Below are 17,877 nucleotides of genomic sequence, written 5' to 3' on the forward strand. Positions count from 1 at the left end.
TTTCTGTTAATCCTATACGGTAAAAGCATAATAAAACACTTAAATAATCAAACAAAACTCTAATGCTCTCTAAGATTAAGAATAAGATAAATAAATTGGTCACTTCGTTTGGTCCTGGAACTCCTCTTTTAACTCTGGCGTTGCTAAACTTTTATTAGATTCTTCTCCTGAGCTGTATCACATAAGTAAACATACATAACAACATTAATCACATTCTAGCTCAAACAAATCCATATTTGGAAATATAAGTTTACATACATAAGTTTGCACCACAATTTAATTTCAATAAAAAAATGCCTTAACCACCAAAACATTTTCTAAATTAACCTAAATTCATTTCAATTGCAAAAAAAATCATTAGTTACCAAATATGAGATCATGCCTTGCACATAAAATTAAATTTACTCAATGTCTAGGACTCCAGCATATACACAATTTCCTAACTCATCCTAGTAACTAAAATTTAACTTACTCAGCATAAAATCTGTTGGAACAAATGGTCTTGAATTCTTCAAATGGTGGTCTTCGGGTCTTCAAAATTTGGCAACGATCTTGTCTATATAGAATAGAAAATTAGTGCTTCAAGTCGCGTTACTATAAGTCGCTTTCCTAAAGACAATATTTGTACTCACCAAAAGGTGTGCAGGGGGTTGCAGCAAATTTGCCTCCAAGATACAATGAAGCCTGATCTAAAGATCTAGTCTATCGGCGTCTGCACTGACGACAATAGATCACAACACTCTTGATATAATCAAGAAACCAAGACACTGATAATCAAATCTGCAGAACTTGATTATCAATAAGAAAAAAAGAAATTTTCTTAAGAAACTCTTGATCGAAAATTCAAAATCAATAGGGGGAGAGAAAGAGAGAGAGAGAATTACAGGAATACTTTTTAGGATCTTGGATGGAATAAAATAGTTGATTTCATAGCCTATTTATAGACCTTGAAGTACCTGATCGAATGGTCGTGTCCCTTGATCGCATTCAATCAGATCTGACCGTTGGATCGACGATCTATGGTGTAGATCATTCTAACACCAAATAGATGCCTTGACTAATCACACCTGATCACGATTGGGTGCCATCTCATCTATACGATTATACGCATCTCCAATCAACGGCTATGACCAACCCACTCCAAATCAGACACACAACCGTTTGATCGGTTGTTTGACTTATCGCCAACGGACGACACGTCATTGCCATGTAGAGTTGACTGTATTCCACGTCACCCATGCCACGTCGGATTCACGTCATCGCTCCAACCTGTCCGATGCAAATAGGAAACACGTCACTGTCATGTAGAGCTAACTGTATTCCACGTCACCCATGCCACGTCGGATCCACGTCATCGCTTCAACTTATTCGATGCAAATAGGAAAGCGCCCTCATGGCGCCTTGCGCTAATGCGCCCGTGCTAAGTGCAAAGTGCGCCATCAAACGCCACACAACCCACTGCCCACACCACGCGTGTGCGTGCACGTGTGTGTACGTGTGGTGCGAAGCACCATCCTTGCGGTGTGGGTGCATGCACACTAGCTTTCATCCCATAATTCCATAGTCAAAAGAATATTCCATGTCACTTAAGTGCTCCATGTTTTGCTCTTTTTCCAATGTGGGACAAAGTCCCCAAGCTTAATTAATGCTTTCCAAAGAAAAACAAGGAAGGTTTTGAAAACACCCAAAAATTAAACTATAAATTTTAAAAACCATTTTGAAAATTCCCTAACATTCCCCTACCATGTTCAAAATACCAAATGATGACTCTTGGTTCACTTGGCAGCCTTATGCATAGGTAAAGATATCTTACGATTTGAATCATTCACTTAGTGACGACATCTCAAAGTTAGACAAGATGGCATAGTAGACTTGTCTTTGAATTAGCGATCTTATACGACTAAACGGACATATCTCATGTACAGTACAGGTTACCTCAAGTATTCAAACAAACCGACACGTGGATTGGCCTTGTGTCTATATCTTGTTTCATAAGCCCTCTAGAGTCAAGCCCTTGGACTCGTAGAAAGCGGCACCACCTCCTACGCTCACATAGGTAAGCTTACTGAAAGTACTCCTGTAATTTACAGTACCCTAACAACCTAGTTGTAAGCTTATTAAGAGTTTGCTAACTCATCCTCTTCTTTTCACATTACAGGTACCAGGCACTTGAACCTTGGGATGAAAAAGAAATAAAACTAAGTGCTTGGAATCATGACATATGGTGTACTTGGGCTTATTGAACTCAAGACTTGATGTTTCTTCAAGCGTTGAGTCGAGTTTCCACCAGGAGTGATTATGTTAAGTGGGCCTAAGACCCATCCCCTTTGACGTTTTCCACACCAAATCCCTTGCAAGTCCCTTTGTTAAAGGGTCAGCCAAGTTTTCACTTGATTTTACATAACTAATGGTAATCACACCTTCTGTGATTAACTTCCTAACACAACTATGTCTCAGTCCTATATACCTAGACTTTCCATTATAGACATGGCTATAGGCCCGTGATAGAGTTGCTTCATTATCACAATGCAAAGATATTGGTGGCATAGGTTTTGGCCATATCTTAATCTCTAACAAGAGATTCCTTAGCCATTCTGCCTCTTTGTTACAAGAAGCTAACGCTACAAACTCTGACGCCATGGTTGAGTCTGTTATGCATGTTTGCTTCTTAGAACTCCATGAGATAGCTCCTCCTCCAAGAGTAAAAATCCAACCACTCGTGGACGAGTGATCTTCATTGTCAGTTATCCAACTAGCATCTGTGAATCCTTCTAGCATTGCTGGATAGCCATTATTGACTATTCCATTGTCTATTGTTTTCCTCAAGTACCTAAGTACTCGGTTAACAGCATGCCAATGCACACTACTGGGATTACTAGTGTATCCACTAAGTTTTCCCACTGCAAGAGCAATATCTGGTCTAGTGCAAGTCATGGCATACATCAGGCTACCTATTACTCTTGAGTATTCTAGCTGATCAACAGCTCTTCTAGTATTGGGATACAATTGCAAAGTAGACATGGGTGTACAATTATATTGATTAAATTTCTTAAGAATTTTCTCAATATAGTGCGACTAGGTTAGAATCAAATTATTGTCCTCTCATTTGATCTTTGTTAGGTCCCTTAGTCTTGTCAATCCCGTGAACAACTTTGTTAATTGAGTTGTAAAATTTTCTTTATGTCTTCCGCGCTCGAGCGAAGGACTGCGTCTGGCAAAAACCTGAAAGAGATGAATGTGTGCTCGAGCGAAGCCTGCGTGGCTAGAGTGAAGAACTGCGTCTGCATTAAAACCTGAAAGAGTTTATTTCTCGCTTGAGCGAAGGTTTCGTGGCTCGAGCGAAGGCACTTATGGAAATCACGTGAGTTAAGTTCCTCGCTCGAGCCAGAGAAGCTTCGCTCGAGCGAGCTTCTAAATCCAGGATTTCTATAAGTAGTTGTTTTACTCCAAAACTAGGATTAATTTTTTCAGATCTACTTTGAGGTTTTCTAAGGTTTTCTTCTGGAGGGTTTTTTGTGAGTTTTCCTTGATGAAATTGAATGAGTATTAAACTCATGAATTGAGAAGCACATATCAAGGAGGTTGATCGAATACATACAAGAGTGTTATTCTTTGGTGGATTCCGAAGATTCAAATGTAGAGTTTCAAAGGAGTTTGATCATGTACGTAGTCATTGATTCGACAAGTGAAGTTGTGGATTCAACTTCAGATTAATCAATTCCGAAACAAAGGCGTGGTGAAAGAGTTACAGAAGGTTTGAAGACAAATTGACTGAGTTGGGTAATTTGTGTGTTATCTTTGCAATCTTTCTTTCTTTAATAGTGGATTGATTAGTGGCGTTTCATCCGTGGTTTTTTATTACAATTGAAGGTTCTTCAATTGTGGTTTTTCCACATAAAAATCGTTTGTGTCATTTTATTGTTTATTCTGAAAACAACAATCTAAATCACTTTCATAAGTGCTTGATGATTTAGATTGTGTGTTTTGAATATTTGGGAATTGGAATATTTTAATCCTGATCTAATCACGAATCACTTAGAATTTTCAAATACCCAAAATTACATCAGCCAAGCCCATGTCTTTCATACTAAAGCTAGACGACAAGAAATTTTTAGTACTGTCAATGACATCATTGTCAGTACAAAAAATAAGCATGTCATCTACATATAGACATATGATTACACCTTTATTTCTAGTAAACTTACTGTACACACACTTATCATATTCATGTATCCTAAAACCATTTGACACTATTACTTTGTCAAATTTCTCATGACACTGTTTTGGAGCTTATTTCAGTCCATACAGTGACTTCACGAGTTTACACACTTTGTGCTCTTGACCCTGTACAACAAATCCTTCCAGTTGTTGCATGTAGATTTTCTCATCTAACTCTCCATTTAGGAAAGCAGTCTTAACATCCATTTGATGGATTTCAAGCTTATAGATTGAGGCTAAGGCAATCAACACTCGAATGGTGGCGATTCTAGCCACCGGAGCATATGTATCAAAATAATCGATACCTTCCTTTTGAGTAAAACCCTTAGCAACTAATCTTGCTTTGAACTTGTCAATTGTGCCATCAACTTTCATTTTCCTTTTGAAAATCCATTTATAACCAATGGGTTTGGATCTAGCTGGCAAATCAGCAAGTATCCATGTATTGTTACCCATGATAGAATCCATCTCATCGTTTATTGCTACTTTCCAGAAAGCAACATCTTGAGACTTCATAGCCTCCTCAAAGGTTAATGGATCTGAATCCATATTCAAAGAAATCATTGTTTGCTTACAATAAGCTTTCCTAATTCCTTCTACAAGGTAAACAATGAAATCAGGGCCAAATGACTTCACAGTCCTAGCCCTCTTACTCCTCCTTAGCTCAATAGGCTCATTAGGTTCATTAGGCTTAATAGGTTCATATCACTCACTTTCCTCTGTAGACATCAAAGGAGTTGATTCATTTTCTTGATTAGAATCCAACCTTGGAATGGTTGTGAAACGATTCTCATAAAATACCGCATCACGTGATTCAATGATGGTATTTGTTTCCATTGAACCATTGGGCTCTACTACCAGAAACCTATATGCTTTGCTATGTGTAGCATATCCAAGGAATATGCATTCAATTCATTTTTCACCTAATTCCTTCGTTTTAGGTTCAGGCAATCTGACTATTGCTCTACAGCCCCATGTTTTCAAGTAACTAAGATTAGGTTTCTTGTTTTTCCAAAGTTCATAAGGAATAACATTTCTTCCCTTGAGAGGAATTCTATTAAGTATGTAACAGGCAGTGAGCAAGGCTTCGCCCCAAAAACCAAAACTTAAACTGGAATAAGAAAGCATAGCATTAATCATTTCTGTTAATGTCCTAATCTTTCTTTCAGCTACTCCATTTTGTTGTGGTGTGTAGGGTGCAGACTTCCCATGAATAATACTAACATTTTGACAATATTTTGGAAAATGGTATTCACCGCCTCTATCAGACCTAAGTCTCTTTATTTTGACATTACACTGATTTTCTACTTCTGTCTTAAAAATCTTGAATTTATCAAGCACTTTATCTTTTGAATACAAAAGATAGATATGACAGTACTTAGAAAAATCATCAATGAACGTTACAAAATATTTCGTACCACCTCTAGTGGGGGTATTATGCATGTCACATACATCACTATGCACAAGTTCAAGTAGAGATGTGGTTTTATCTACTTTAGGAAATAGAATGCGAGTGATTTTTGATTACACATAATGTTTACATTTTTCAAACATATCAATGTCATACTTAGGAATTAAATCTAAATTAACCACATCATGCATTTTCCTTGTATTAACATGACCTAAACGAGTATGCCATAAAGAAAAAGAATCAACAATATAAACAAAAACAGATGTATTATTGATAACATTAAGTTTGAACATACCTTGATACATGTAGCCCTTCCCAACAAAAATCCCACCCTTAGACAGGACAAATTTGTTCGACTCAAATACTAACTAGAAACCATACTTATTAAGCAGGCTTCCAGATACAAGGTTTTTCCTGACATCAGGTACATGTTAAACATCATGAAGACTTAGGACTTTTCTAGATGTAAACTCTAGATCCACCATCCATTCGCCTTTGATAGCAGCAGTTGAAGAGTTGCCCATGTAGAGAACTTTTCCATCACTTACTTGTTCATAAGTAGTGAAACGGCTCTTGTCATTGCAAATGTGCCTTGTTGATCTTGAGTCAATCCACCAGTCACCAGCATCTTCGAGCATGTTCACCAACAGCCACGAACTTATTCTTGGCATTTGATGTTTCTGGCTTCTTCTTGTATGACTGACATTCATTTCTGAAGTGCCCTGGCTTGCCACAGTGCCAGCAAGCGCCTTTCGGCTTCTTAGCATTTTTCTCGGGTTGGGGTTCATGCTTATGCTTCTTTTTGTTGAACCTCTTACCATCATCCACTATGTGGATCTTGGACGTCTAAGCCATTTGGTTATCTTTACTTTCAAGCAACCTTGACTCTTCTTCAACTCGGAGGTGTTGAGCCAATTCCTCTAAAGCAAGATCTTCCTTTTTGTGTTTCAGAGTTTTGTTAAAATCCTTCCAAGAAGATGGTAGTTTCTCTATTATAGATGAAACTACGATAGATTCATCCATGTTCATATTCTTTTGTCGAAATTGACTTAGAATATGTTGGATCTCATAGAATTGTTCCATAATGGGCTTTGTATCAATCATTGTAAAACGCATAAAATTACTAACAAGAAATTTCTTACTAGTGGCATCCTCGGTGAGGTACTTTGACTGTAATAAGTCCCAGAGTTGCTTTGCTGTTTCCAAATGTTGATACACATCGAATAAGGAGTCTGACAGTGCATTCAGAAAATGTCCTCGGCAAATGTAGTTGTCATTCTCCCATTTGGTTCTGGCACGAGTGTGCTCCACAGCCTCGTCTTCTTGCTCCGTTAGATAGGGGGTAGTTAGCACATATACCACTTTGAGAGTGGTGAGCAAAAAGTGCATCTTCTTTTGCCAACGTCGAAAATTTCCTCCATCAAAACGATCAAGTTTCATGAAATCTTGAGTCATTTTTTGAATAGACATTGCCATATCCAAATATTGTCTTTAGATTGTTGGAACAAAGGTCTTGAATTCTTCAAATGGTGATCTTCGGGACTTCAAAATTTGGCAACGATCTGGTCTATATAGAACAAAAAATTAGTGCTTCAAGTCGCATTACTATAAGTCGCTTTCCTAAAGACAATATTTGTACTCACCAAAAGGCGTGCATCGGGTTACAACAAATTTGCCTCCAGGATACAATGAAGTCTAATCTAAAGATCTAGTCTATCGGCGTCTGCATTGACAACAATAGATCAGAACACTCTTGATATAATCAAGAAACCAAGACACTGATAATCAAATTTGCAGAACTTGATTATCAATAAGAAAAACAGAAATTTTCTTAAGAAACTCTTGATCGAAAATTCAAAATCAAGAGGGGAAGAGAGAGAGAGAGAGAGAGAATTGCAGGAATGCTTTTCAGGATTTTGGATGGAATGAAATGGCTGATTTCATAGCCTATTTATAAACCTTGAAGCACCTAATCGAATGGTCATGTCCGTTGGATCGACGATCTATGGTGCAGATCATTCTAACACCGAATAGATGTTTTGACTAATCACACCTGATCACGATTGGGTCCCAATCTCATCCGTATGATCGCGTGCATCTTCAATCAACGGCTATAATCAGCTGTAGACACCCTATTTTTGACCGTCCTCAAGACTTGGACGTCACCGTTTGAACACTCGGTGATCATCCATGTTTGTGTTCGTCTTGAGTTCTCGGAGGTCTCGGCTACGTGCCTTGCCCCAGGATCTCTCGACTCGACTGTTTTGTGTCTGGTTTTGCACCAAACACTTGTGCTTTTCCTTGGAGGGGCAGGGAATGGCTTGTGGGCCATCCCTACACTCCACCGGCCATGGCTTGAGGCCACCGGCTATGTTTTGTTGCCATCGGCCAAATTCTTGGCCGGCCGGCACTATAGATGGCCGGTCGGCTATCTTTTTCTGGTCAATTACATTTTTGGCCGGCCGACTACTGTGCATCTGCTTTTGCATATATTTTCATGCAGCTGGCATGCACTTGGCTCCCCTCCATACACGTGTATAGAGGGATTTCCCTCTTAGCTAGCTTGTCTTGTAAGCTTACAAGATTGAAGCTCTATAAGAGGAGGCCTCCTCTCCCTCTTTTAGGGTTAGAGAAAATTTAGACAACATTTTTAGTGGCTTTTAGTTTTAGGGTTTGAGTGTTGTATCCATCCTATCTCTATTTCTCCCTCTCTTTAGCTCTAAGTGTGTGTTTAGTCTTATTATTGCACACAAACACATAGTATCACACCTTTTCTTGGTTACTGACGGCCAGAGAAGTGTTCTTGGAGCTGGTTTGGAGCCAAAGAAGGTGCTGGAGCTTCATTTGTGAAGAGGGTCTACAAGGGTAAGAAACTTATCCCTTTATTCCCCATTTTTGCATTGCATTTTTACCTACCTTGCATCTGTTTTTGAGCTTTGTGTATAACATATAAAAGTTCTGATTTTTAGTGCTCTAAATAGTTTGTTAAGGGTGTTTTAAGCTTTGAGGTTGTTTGACCCCTCTTAAGGCTTGTTTAGCCCCATTTTGTGCCTTTTTTGGTGAGCTCCGGGACTATATTGTTTGGGCCTCCTCACCACTGAAATCCTGAGGGATTTCAGTGGTGAGGATGGTGCCTTGAGGTCCCAAGAAGGAGAGGGCCACCCCCTCTCCTTGTTGTCCTTGAAAAGGGCCATTTTTAGCCTCTTGAAGGAGCATATAGTTTGAGTATGTATTGACCATGCCTTGACTGATTTTCAAGCTTATTATGTCGTAATATAGCATTGTTGTATGTCGGTTTTGGTACAGCATGCTTGTCTAGCATACATACCTTGTAATGCCATGATTTGCCTCAATACATGCATAGCATTTCGACTACCATGCTTTTGTGTTTTGGCCAAGCTTTGTGAAGCTTATATGCATATTTTGATGTGCTAAGGGACTATTTTAAGTCATTCGAGTCATCCATGCCTTGCTTTATATAGCTACCATGTAATCCCTCTTGTATGCCTTAAGCTTTGGCCCTTCTAGTATGCCATCCTTGCTTTGTTTCAGTGGTTTGGAACCACTTGACATGTTATTTTAGACCTCATGATGTGCCCATATGCTTTCATTTGATCCCCCTTCAATGTGTTTAAAGGTTGTTGCCTTATGCCCCTTGTTTAGGTCTTGGAGTATGCTTTCATTTTTAGACCACTTAGATGCCATCTAAGTACATCCTTAGCTTTGCTTAGGTCTGCATTAGACCTATTTTAAGTCCCTTTGGCTGTGTGAGGCTTGGTTGACCTAGCCTAGGTTTACCTCCCCTTTGGCTTGCCTTAAGTCTTGGATCATTGTTGCATGTTTGGCTTGCCTCATTTACTTGGTTTGGCACCTTTATAACATGTTTTTCAGAGCTTTATGTGCGTTCCATTAATCCATGTTTTGTCACTTTTAAGTGTGCTTAAAGGTTGCATGTTTAATGCTTGAGTGTTGGCCCATTAGCATGTGCATGTGTGTGTGTGTTGGGCCTCATTGCTATGGCCCTCATTTCCATAGCATTGGCTACTGTTTTGGACCTAGTTTAGGGCTGTCCAATTAGTGTAAGTCCCTTCCTTGCATGCCATTCAAATGTCATTACATTATTCCATGGTTGCATGCTTTGGTTGCATGTGTTGCATGCTTAAAATCACTTGCATTGGGTATGCATCCTCTTGGTCAAGTTGTTAGCACATTTGTATGACTTGCATGTTTGCATGGTTGAGTTGCACATTGCATACTTGATTAGCTTGCATGGATTGCATGCCTAGTGAGCATTGTGCATTGCATCTCCACGTTACACACTTAGGCTCACATGCTTAGGTTGCATTGTACTAGCATGCATGCTTGACCTCTTGAAGTGCTTGTGATAGAGGTTGAGTTCAATTTGTTTGTTTATGTGCATTGCATGACATTTGAAATGAAAATGCACAACTTGGTCTCTTGGGCCATCACGCATTGAAATGCACGATTGGTGGTCTGAGAACCAAGGGCCGTATCCCTTTGAGTCACAAACATGACAAGGGATGTGTCGGTGCGCACATTCGCTTGAATTGCATTGCCATGCAAAGCTTTGTCCTCTGCTGCTGTCAAACAGGTCCTGTAGGAATTTTCGGCCGATCGACTACACAGAGTGCCGACCGGCCATCCATCGGTGGCCGATGGATTCATCTTTAGCCAATGACCACCAAATCACAGCCGGTGATGATCCCATTTGGCCGGTGGCATTCCCCAGCATCCAGTGAGAATGTCTTGAGACTTTGGCAGTTTTCAGAGGAGTATAGTAGGGAAAACAGAGGTAGCTTGCGCATGGCAATGGACTTCCGAGCAAGACTGAGCATGCATTGGGCTCTTTTCCCGAGGCCGTTTATCGCTTTCTTAGATTAGTTGATTTGCTTAACTAATTTAGTTGGTCTGTAATAATTAATTAGCTAGGATAGTTGGTTTGTTATTCGGACTGTATCATTCTTTCGGACCCTCCGAGCGAGGGCAATTGTGTAATAAGTGTGGGTGCGTGTGTGCATGTCTTCTAACCCCCGCTTCTTTCTCCCTTTTACTTACCTGCTTTGATGGTTAGTATTAGGACATGTTTACTTTAGCATACCTTATGCTATGCATGCGTGCATCATTCATCAATATTGCATGCACTAGGCTCGGCACATCATGCTAACTGCATCGTATTTCAAATATGGCTTGAATACATGCTACTTGCCGTACTTTACATGCCATTTTAGGATTAGCCGAGCCTATCCTAATTGCATTCTGTATGCGTTGCATTAGCCACTTTAACATGAACTAGGATCACGCATGTTTGCTAACTAGTTTATTGTTTTGGCACGGAGTACATTGTAAGTATTTATGCTTTAGCATACCGCATGCGTGTGAATGTTAACATAATTGCACGATTACCATGAGGCTAGCTGCTTATGTGATATAACTGCTTGAATGCCTGTGGATGGAGGTTGAATTACCTAAATTGGGATAATGCATTAAAACTATGAGTTTTAAGCCCACTGGATAGTAGCAAAACCATCTTTTTCTAAAAACCCACTCGAGGGTGGCAAAACCTGCATTTTAGCCTACTTGCGAGTAGCAAATCATTTTCAAAACAAGCATGAAATGCTTTGTTCCAATTTAGGCGATTTGGTCTATACTTATTTGCTATGCGCATAACATAGTAATTCTAGGCCAATAACCGGAATAAGAACACATAACATTTTCAAAAACGGATATCACGGTTAGTAGAGGCCGATCTTCGGATCGAGCGAGAGGGGGTGCTCATAGCTGACCTTCCCCGATCGTACCCAAGCTCCCGAGCTGAGGTAACTTTGGTGATGATGGACACGTGGCCTTTGGCGCCGAGTCAGGGTTTCCTAAATTTCCCAAAACAAAATATTTAGGTGGCGACTCTGTATCTGGCAAAGCAGTCCATGTTTGGCACTTCTTTTCAAAAAAATCTATTTCTCAAAACGATTTGCCGGATTTGGACTCTTTGGTTCAGATTAAGAACCGTGACACAAATTGAGTCCGAACTGTAGCGAGGCCTTATGCGGGCGCGTCTACAGTTTCTGGCGACTCTGTTGGGGATTTAGAGAGCTTGACTTGAACTTATGATATCCTGTTTTGATTTCACTTATGTGTCTCTTTGCATTGCATGTGCATTGGTGCGCCTAGGACACCGTGTTTGCCATCTGCCATTCCTGAACGGTTTGCCGGAGGCTTGACTTTGTCAAAGCATGCCATAAGGCTGACCAGTTGTGGGCTCTGACAGTATGGGAACACAAACCCCGGTTTCACCGGGGCACCCTTTTCGACCATTCGACCTAGTGCATATCGAAATCCATAGTGACCATTCCAAGCTAGGATAGGTTGCTTACCTGATTATAGGTTGTTTGAAACCGCTGCGTGCGTAGTGAAACCCTAGCTCCTGACAAAATAGGACAGGGAAACCTTACCCCAACATAGGGGTGTTTTGGCTCCTATTTGCTTGCTATGTGCTGTCAGAGTGTGTCTCTACAGGTTGTGTGTATTAGTTTGCAAGTCTGAGTATCAGGCCTGTGGGCATCAGTATTTTGGGGCAATTAGTTTTACCTAAGGGTATCGGTTTACAGGGCAGAATTTGGGGCAGAATTCAGTAAAGAGTCAAATCTGTTTTGGCAAATCAGGCTGAGATGCTGTCTGTTTTCTCTTTTGCTAGGTAGTCTGGGAACCATAGCTTCAGAAGGCTCCGATATCCCCCAAGTACATTGGACTAGTGCTGATAGACTTTGTTAGGTCAGAAATTCAATTCAAGGGCAACCAGTGTTCTTTCGCTGAGGCAAGGCAAGGCCAGTCGGGGCTCACCGGTCCATCTGATTCGTCAGTCGCCAGTCACATCACCTTTGTTCAGACTCAGCAGACCGTGATGGCACAGGGTTCGGAAGAATTTGTGGCCGTGATAGCAGCATTAAATCAGGGAACTACCATGCAGAATGAGACCAGTGTTGAAACGCAATGCCCATCTGGGGCATTTGCCTCACATCCAGCTTTGGGACCCCAACCGAACTTTGACCCACTTCCGCCAGTTGAAGATTTGCAGTGTCCGAATCCTCGAGAAAGGTTGACTCAAGCTCAAGTGCTCAGACCCCTGGTGCAGCCTAATGAGAGACTTTATTCCCTTGATGTTAATGAGCTCAATCCGACTGTAGTGAAAATTGTGAACCTTGAGAGGCAATTCAAAAAGACACAGGGCCTTAACTCCATTCCCGACATTGAGGATGGGCACACTGAGGCTGCCGTACGGCTCCCAGACAGATTCAAAATGCCTTATATTGACCGTTTTGACGGGTCTGGAGATCCAATGGTACATATCCAACTTTTCTTGGATGTCTTGAAGCCGATGGGTCTGACCAAGCAACAGAAACTCTCCCTGTATGGAAGAACCCTGTCGGGTGTAGCAGCCACTTGGTACGCTAAGTTGGAAGATAAAGTGAAGCAAAACTGGGAAGAATTGGCTGAGGCCTTTGTTGATCAGTATTCTTACAATACCCAAGTTGAAATGACCATCCAAGAGCTTGAAGTAACCCGCCAGAACCCAACAGAGACTTTTGTGGAATTTGTTGTGAGGTGGAGAGCAAAAGCAGCACAGATGATAGATCGCCGCCCTTCTGAGAGGGATCAAGTACAGATGATGGTGCGAAACCTCGAGCATGACATGTTGCAAAAGTCGATAGTCGCTCCGCTATTCACTTTCAAAGGTTTGCATGATTTGGGGGTTCAGATCGAGAATGCGTTCAACAGTGGGATCATTCCCAGAACAAGTGAATCGACGAGGAAGGTTTTTGCAGGGAGTACCAATGCTGGTAGTAGCGTTATTTCCGAACCCACCGAAATCAATACAGTCGCCATAGCCGACCCTTTTGCCAATCCAAGCCTACAAACAGTCGGCCCAGCCCGGGCTCAGGGCAGAACTTTCACCCCCCTCTATATGAGCCTGACTAGCGCACTAAAAGTCCTGATGGAAAGAGGGCATCTCAAACCCCTCGATCCTCAACCTTTGCCTGACCCACTTCCAGCCAGACATAACCCCTCCAAGTACTGTATGTACCATCAGCAGCACGGTCATGGCACTGACCGTTGCTACCACCTTCGTCATGAGGTCCAAAATCTCATCGACAACCGGACGATAGCTCCACCTTCAGCTCCCAATGACCAAGTACCTCATCCACATTTCAATCTGATCCACACACTGGCCGTCCCTTACGACCCTAGCGTATACATCACCCCGGCCCATCTACCCAAGCCTGAGGTGTTTATCCCAGAAAGCATAGACTTATGCATGATGGGTGCATCTGAACCCCAATCATCTCAAACCCACGAACCCATTACTTCTGAGCTGATGAGGATGATCGAAGATCTTTAGAGAACTGTGGCGGATCTGGCCTTTGGAGTTTTGGCTCCGTCGTCAACCGCATCACATACCAGGGAGTTCATATCAAAGGGCTCCCTAACCTTGGGACGGGCTGCATTGGGAGAAGGCCAATCTGTTAGCAAAGTGGAGGCAAGTGGTAAGAACAAGGTAGGGACAGGCATTGGTCCCTATGAACACCTTCAGTGGGATATTGAGGCTTTGAAAGCCGAAGGGTTGAACAAACAGCAAGTACTCGCGGTTGTTGCAAAAGCTGTGGATGACACTTTCGCCACTCAGAATGAGAGCAGTTCAAATCAAGGAGCAAGTCAGGAGAAGGGTCGTTGCACCAAGAATGTCCCTTTCAGCTCTAATCCCGTGCTTGGAAGAGATTAGCAAACCCAGTCGGCGCCTACCAATCCCTTTGCTGGTGCATCCAGCAAAACTCCACAAACCTCAAAACAACCACCTCGAGGCCAGAGGGTGTTCGCGCCACTGTACATGTCTCTATCAGCGGCCTTGAGGGTTCTGATTAAAGAGGGGGATCTGAAACCCCTGGAGCTGCGACCACTGCCAGATAGACTTCCTCCCTCCCATGATCCGGCCAAGTACTGTGCCTTTCATCAGCAAGTTGGCCATGTCACTGATAGTTGTTTCCGTTTTCGTCACGAAACACAAGATCTGATTGACAATAAGGTCAACGTCGCACCAACTCAGCAAAGTCTATCGTCATTGGATCAGTGAACCTGGGGGATAATGTGATGCGATCGGGGGATGAACCACCTGTGGGTGGCGCTCAGTTTACTTCAGATGTGGCGTATGGCACGCACAATTTTGAACAATGTGCGAACACTAGTTTTTATACTTTCTGACTTGGGTATTGGGTCAATCTATTGTTTTATATATAGTCAGTCTTTTATACTGAGTCAGTCGGGTCTGTCTTGTTGTATCGAGTCAGTCCTGTTTTGTTGGAGTCTGGTGATTTCGGAGGTGTTACCTCGGACATCACTTGCTTGTTTTGTGCTTGTCTTTTTTTGCTTTCTTTTGAGTCTGTTTCTGCCGAAGAGCCGGTTACGCCAACAGATTTGAATGGAACAGCAGTGATTTTCACACTCTTGTGTTTGCTTCTGCCGTGTGCCAGTTGTGCCAGAAATTCTAAATGAGATGGCAGTATTTGGCTAGAAGCTGTGTCTTTTCTGTGCCTTGAATTCATTGCATTGACCTAAGTTTTCCAAAACTTTTTTCGAAACATTGTGATAAAAACAAAGGGGAAGGAATTCCTCGGGTTTTGCAAAAATTTGATCATTTGAGAGAAAGAGAGGCATGCTAAGCCTTTAATGATCGAGATCATGCTTGTTAATGTGAGTACTGAGAAGGATCCTGGCTTAATCCAGATTGGTCCCACACTGTCTTCAGCTCGAGCGGCTAGTCGTTTTCTTAAAAGATTTCAAAAAAATATTTTGCGCGATCCTGTGAAGACCTGTGTGGAATCACTCTTGAGATTGTGCAGCCTAGGATCGCTCTCAGCCTCAAGACTCGACCCCTTATTGTCAAAACTTGGACTTAAGTTCAGAAATGTTCAATGGTCAACTACAACGTGAGGCCTGTGTGGCCAGATTCAAAGCAGCCCTCAAACAAGAGGCAAGAAAGTCAGATCAAGAAGATCAGATGTCATAAAAAAAAAAGCTTGCAAAGCTAGATCAGAAGCACCCTTCGAACTAAGGGCAAAGGATTTCAAATGTGCTCGAGGAGCCGAAGATGGATCATTCCACAAATCAAAGAAGGTTGGCAAGAATGCCAAATCCCAGAAGGGAGCAAAGAAGACAGTTTCTGCTGAAGAACAACTGAGTTCCTCTCAGCAACACTAAGGACAAATCCAGCCCCCATGGGATGGACTCCTGCATTTTCAGCGAACAGCAGTCACTCTCCTGGATTCAGACGGATTCAAGATCTCAGAACCATTTGACATGGACCAAGCTACACTTTTACCCTTGAGAGGCTCGCTGGGTCGAAAACCCGGAAGGGCAACCCAGGCAAAAGTTAGAGTAAGAAAAAAAAGGAAAAGAACAAAAAAGAAGAAGAAGAAAAATGCAAAGAACAAAAAAGAAATGAAGAAAAGATAAAAAAAAAGAAAAGAAAAGAAAAACAAAGCTCGCAAGGTTGAAAACCCAGAAAGGGCGACCTTGGCAAAAGTTAGAGCGCAAAAGGAGAGGTTAATACCCGAGTGTGCCTTACACCCTAACTACGTAAGGCTTGATTCCCATCTTTGGGATACGTAGGCAACTTCATTCCGAAGTCCAGCCGTAAAACACTTTAAAATCAACTGTGTCCATGTAATGGTTTTGATCATCTTTGCCTTCTCTGCATCCGAGAGTTCGGTTGTCATCGTCACTCTGAGGACTGATTACAATGCACTGCGATGCTATCCAAACAAGGGGCAACTTTCTGTTGCCATACAGTGTATCATGGTGCCATTCAAACAAGGGGCAACTTTCCGTTGCCGTGCAGTTCTCTTCAAGCAAGGGGCAATTTTCCTTCGGATCTGAGGTTGGGCATCTCAAGAGTAGGTTCCGTGCTTGTTGAGCATTGGCCGTTTGCAAAAATAGTTTTTGAGAATTTTTACAGAGGTTGACTAATTTTCTCGAAAAATTATTCCATTTTTCCAAAACCGGACCATTCCTTGGACCCAAAAAAGGAAAATTTTCAGTGCTCATAGCCGGACTTGCATGATTTTAAATCAGAAAATTGAACAAGTATGTTAATCTAACTCTCATATTGGTCAAAATTGTTTTAATAGAAAACCAAAACAAAAAATGGTCAAAATGATGAACTAGGGGCACAGTTGAGTCAGGTGTTCTGTCTTTTCCCCATTGTTAACATGCTTGCCAAGAAAGGCACCATACCTGCCGGAAAAAGGCACCACTGAAGCTAACCGCAAAAGGGCAGAAAACTCTCACATCTTCCAAGCAACGAGGTATCAAGCCAAGTGCTAAGCACGAACTGGAATGGGACAAGATATCCCATTCCCTCATCTGGGCAGATCTGATCACGTCCAAACTCCCCAGCAGAGCATCATTAACCGATGTCAACTGCAGATTTGCTACACACCCAATTGTAGCGCAGCCCCTCTGTGGAAGAAACTCACTATTGTGAACAAGAAGAAGAATCTAGCGGAATGCTAGGGGCAAGACCTCGCAACTTTCTATTTATCCACCAACCACCTAGGAAAGGGATAAAAAATAAGAGATTGAAGAATAGAGAGATGTGCGCTGAGAGAAAAAGTGAGAAAATAGCTTTTTTCAGAAAAAAAAAGATTGAGTGCCAGACTGATGTGAGAATCACAAATGAGAAAAGGGCGGGAAACACTACCCGGACAAACTGGCTCCTCGCGAACTGAGAGGTCTCTTGTCTTTGTAACACGTCTGTGTGCCGTGTCTTTTGTTTTGTTTACCTCAACTTTTGTTTTGAGTCTTTTTCGAGTGTTACTCGATGTGTTTAGGTTGTGTACCTTTTGTTGAGTCATAGTATGCTATATTCAGTTGTAGGCTCAATACCCGGTTGAGAACCGTTTTCTCATTTTCAAAAAATCGTTTTGTGCTCAGAGTGCTGTGCCATTCTGCACATTTATGCAAAACAAGATTCTTTCTTTCATAAACTGCAAGGTTCAACCCAGGTCATGTGAGAACAGTAGAACAAGGACCTATCTGAAGCTATATAGGTTCCGGACTGCAAAGCAAAAGAAAAGAGGGGAAATTTGGAGCATCTTAGTCTGTTTCAACTTCGGCAAATTTCGAGACTGCACTCCAGGTGCACCTTCTCAGGCCTCGCCATTTCTCTGGAGTACAAG

The 17,877-nt window shown here is 41.8% G+C and overlaps 1 pseudogene; it reads right to left on the reverse strand.

Moving 5' to 3' along the window:
- Positions 1 to 2,301: 2,301 nt before the first annotated feature.
- On the reverse strand, positions 2,302 to 3,021 carry LOC145801515 (secreted RxLR effector protein 161 pseudogene; annotated as a pseudogene).
- Positions 3,022 to 17,877: the final 14,856 nt, after the last annotated feature.

Source organism: Camellia sinensis, chromosome 10, assembly GCF_055761805.1.
Source record: "Camellia sinensis isolate YWXY chromosome 10, ASM5576180v1, whole genome shotgun sequence".
Lineage (NCBI taxonomy): Eukaryota > Viridiplantae > Streptophyta > Magnoliopsida > Ericales > Theaceae > Camellia > Camellia sinensis.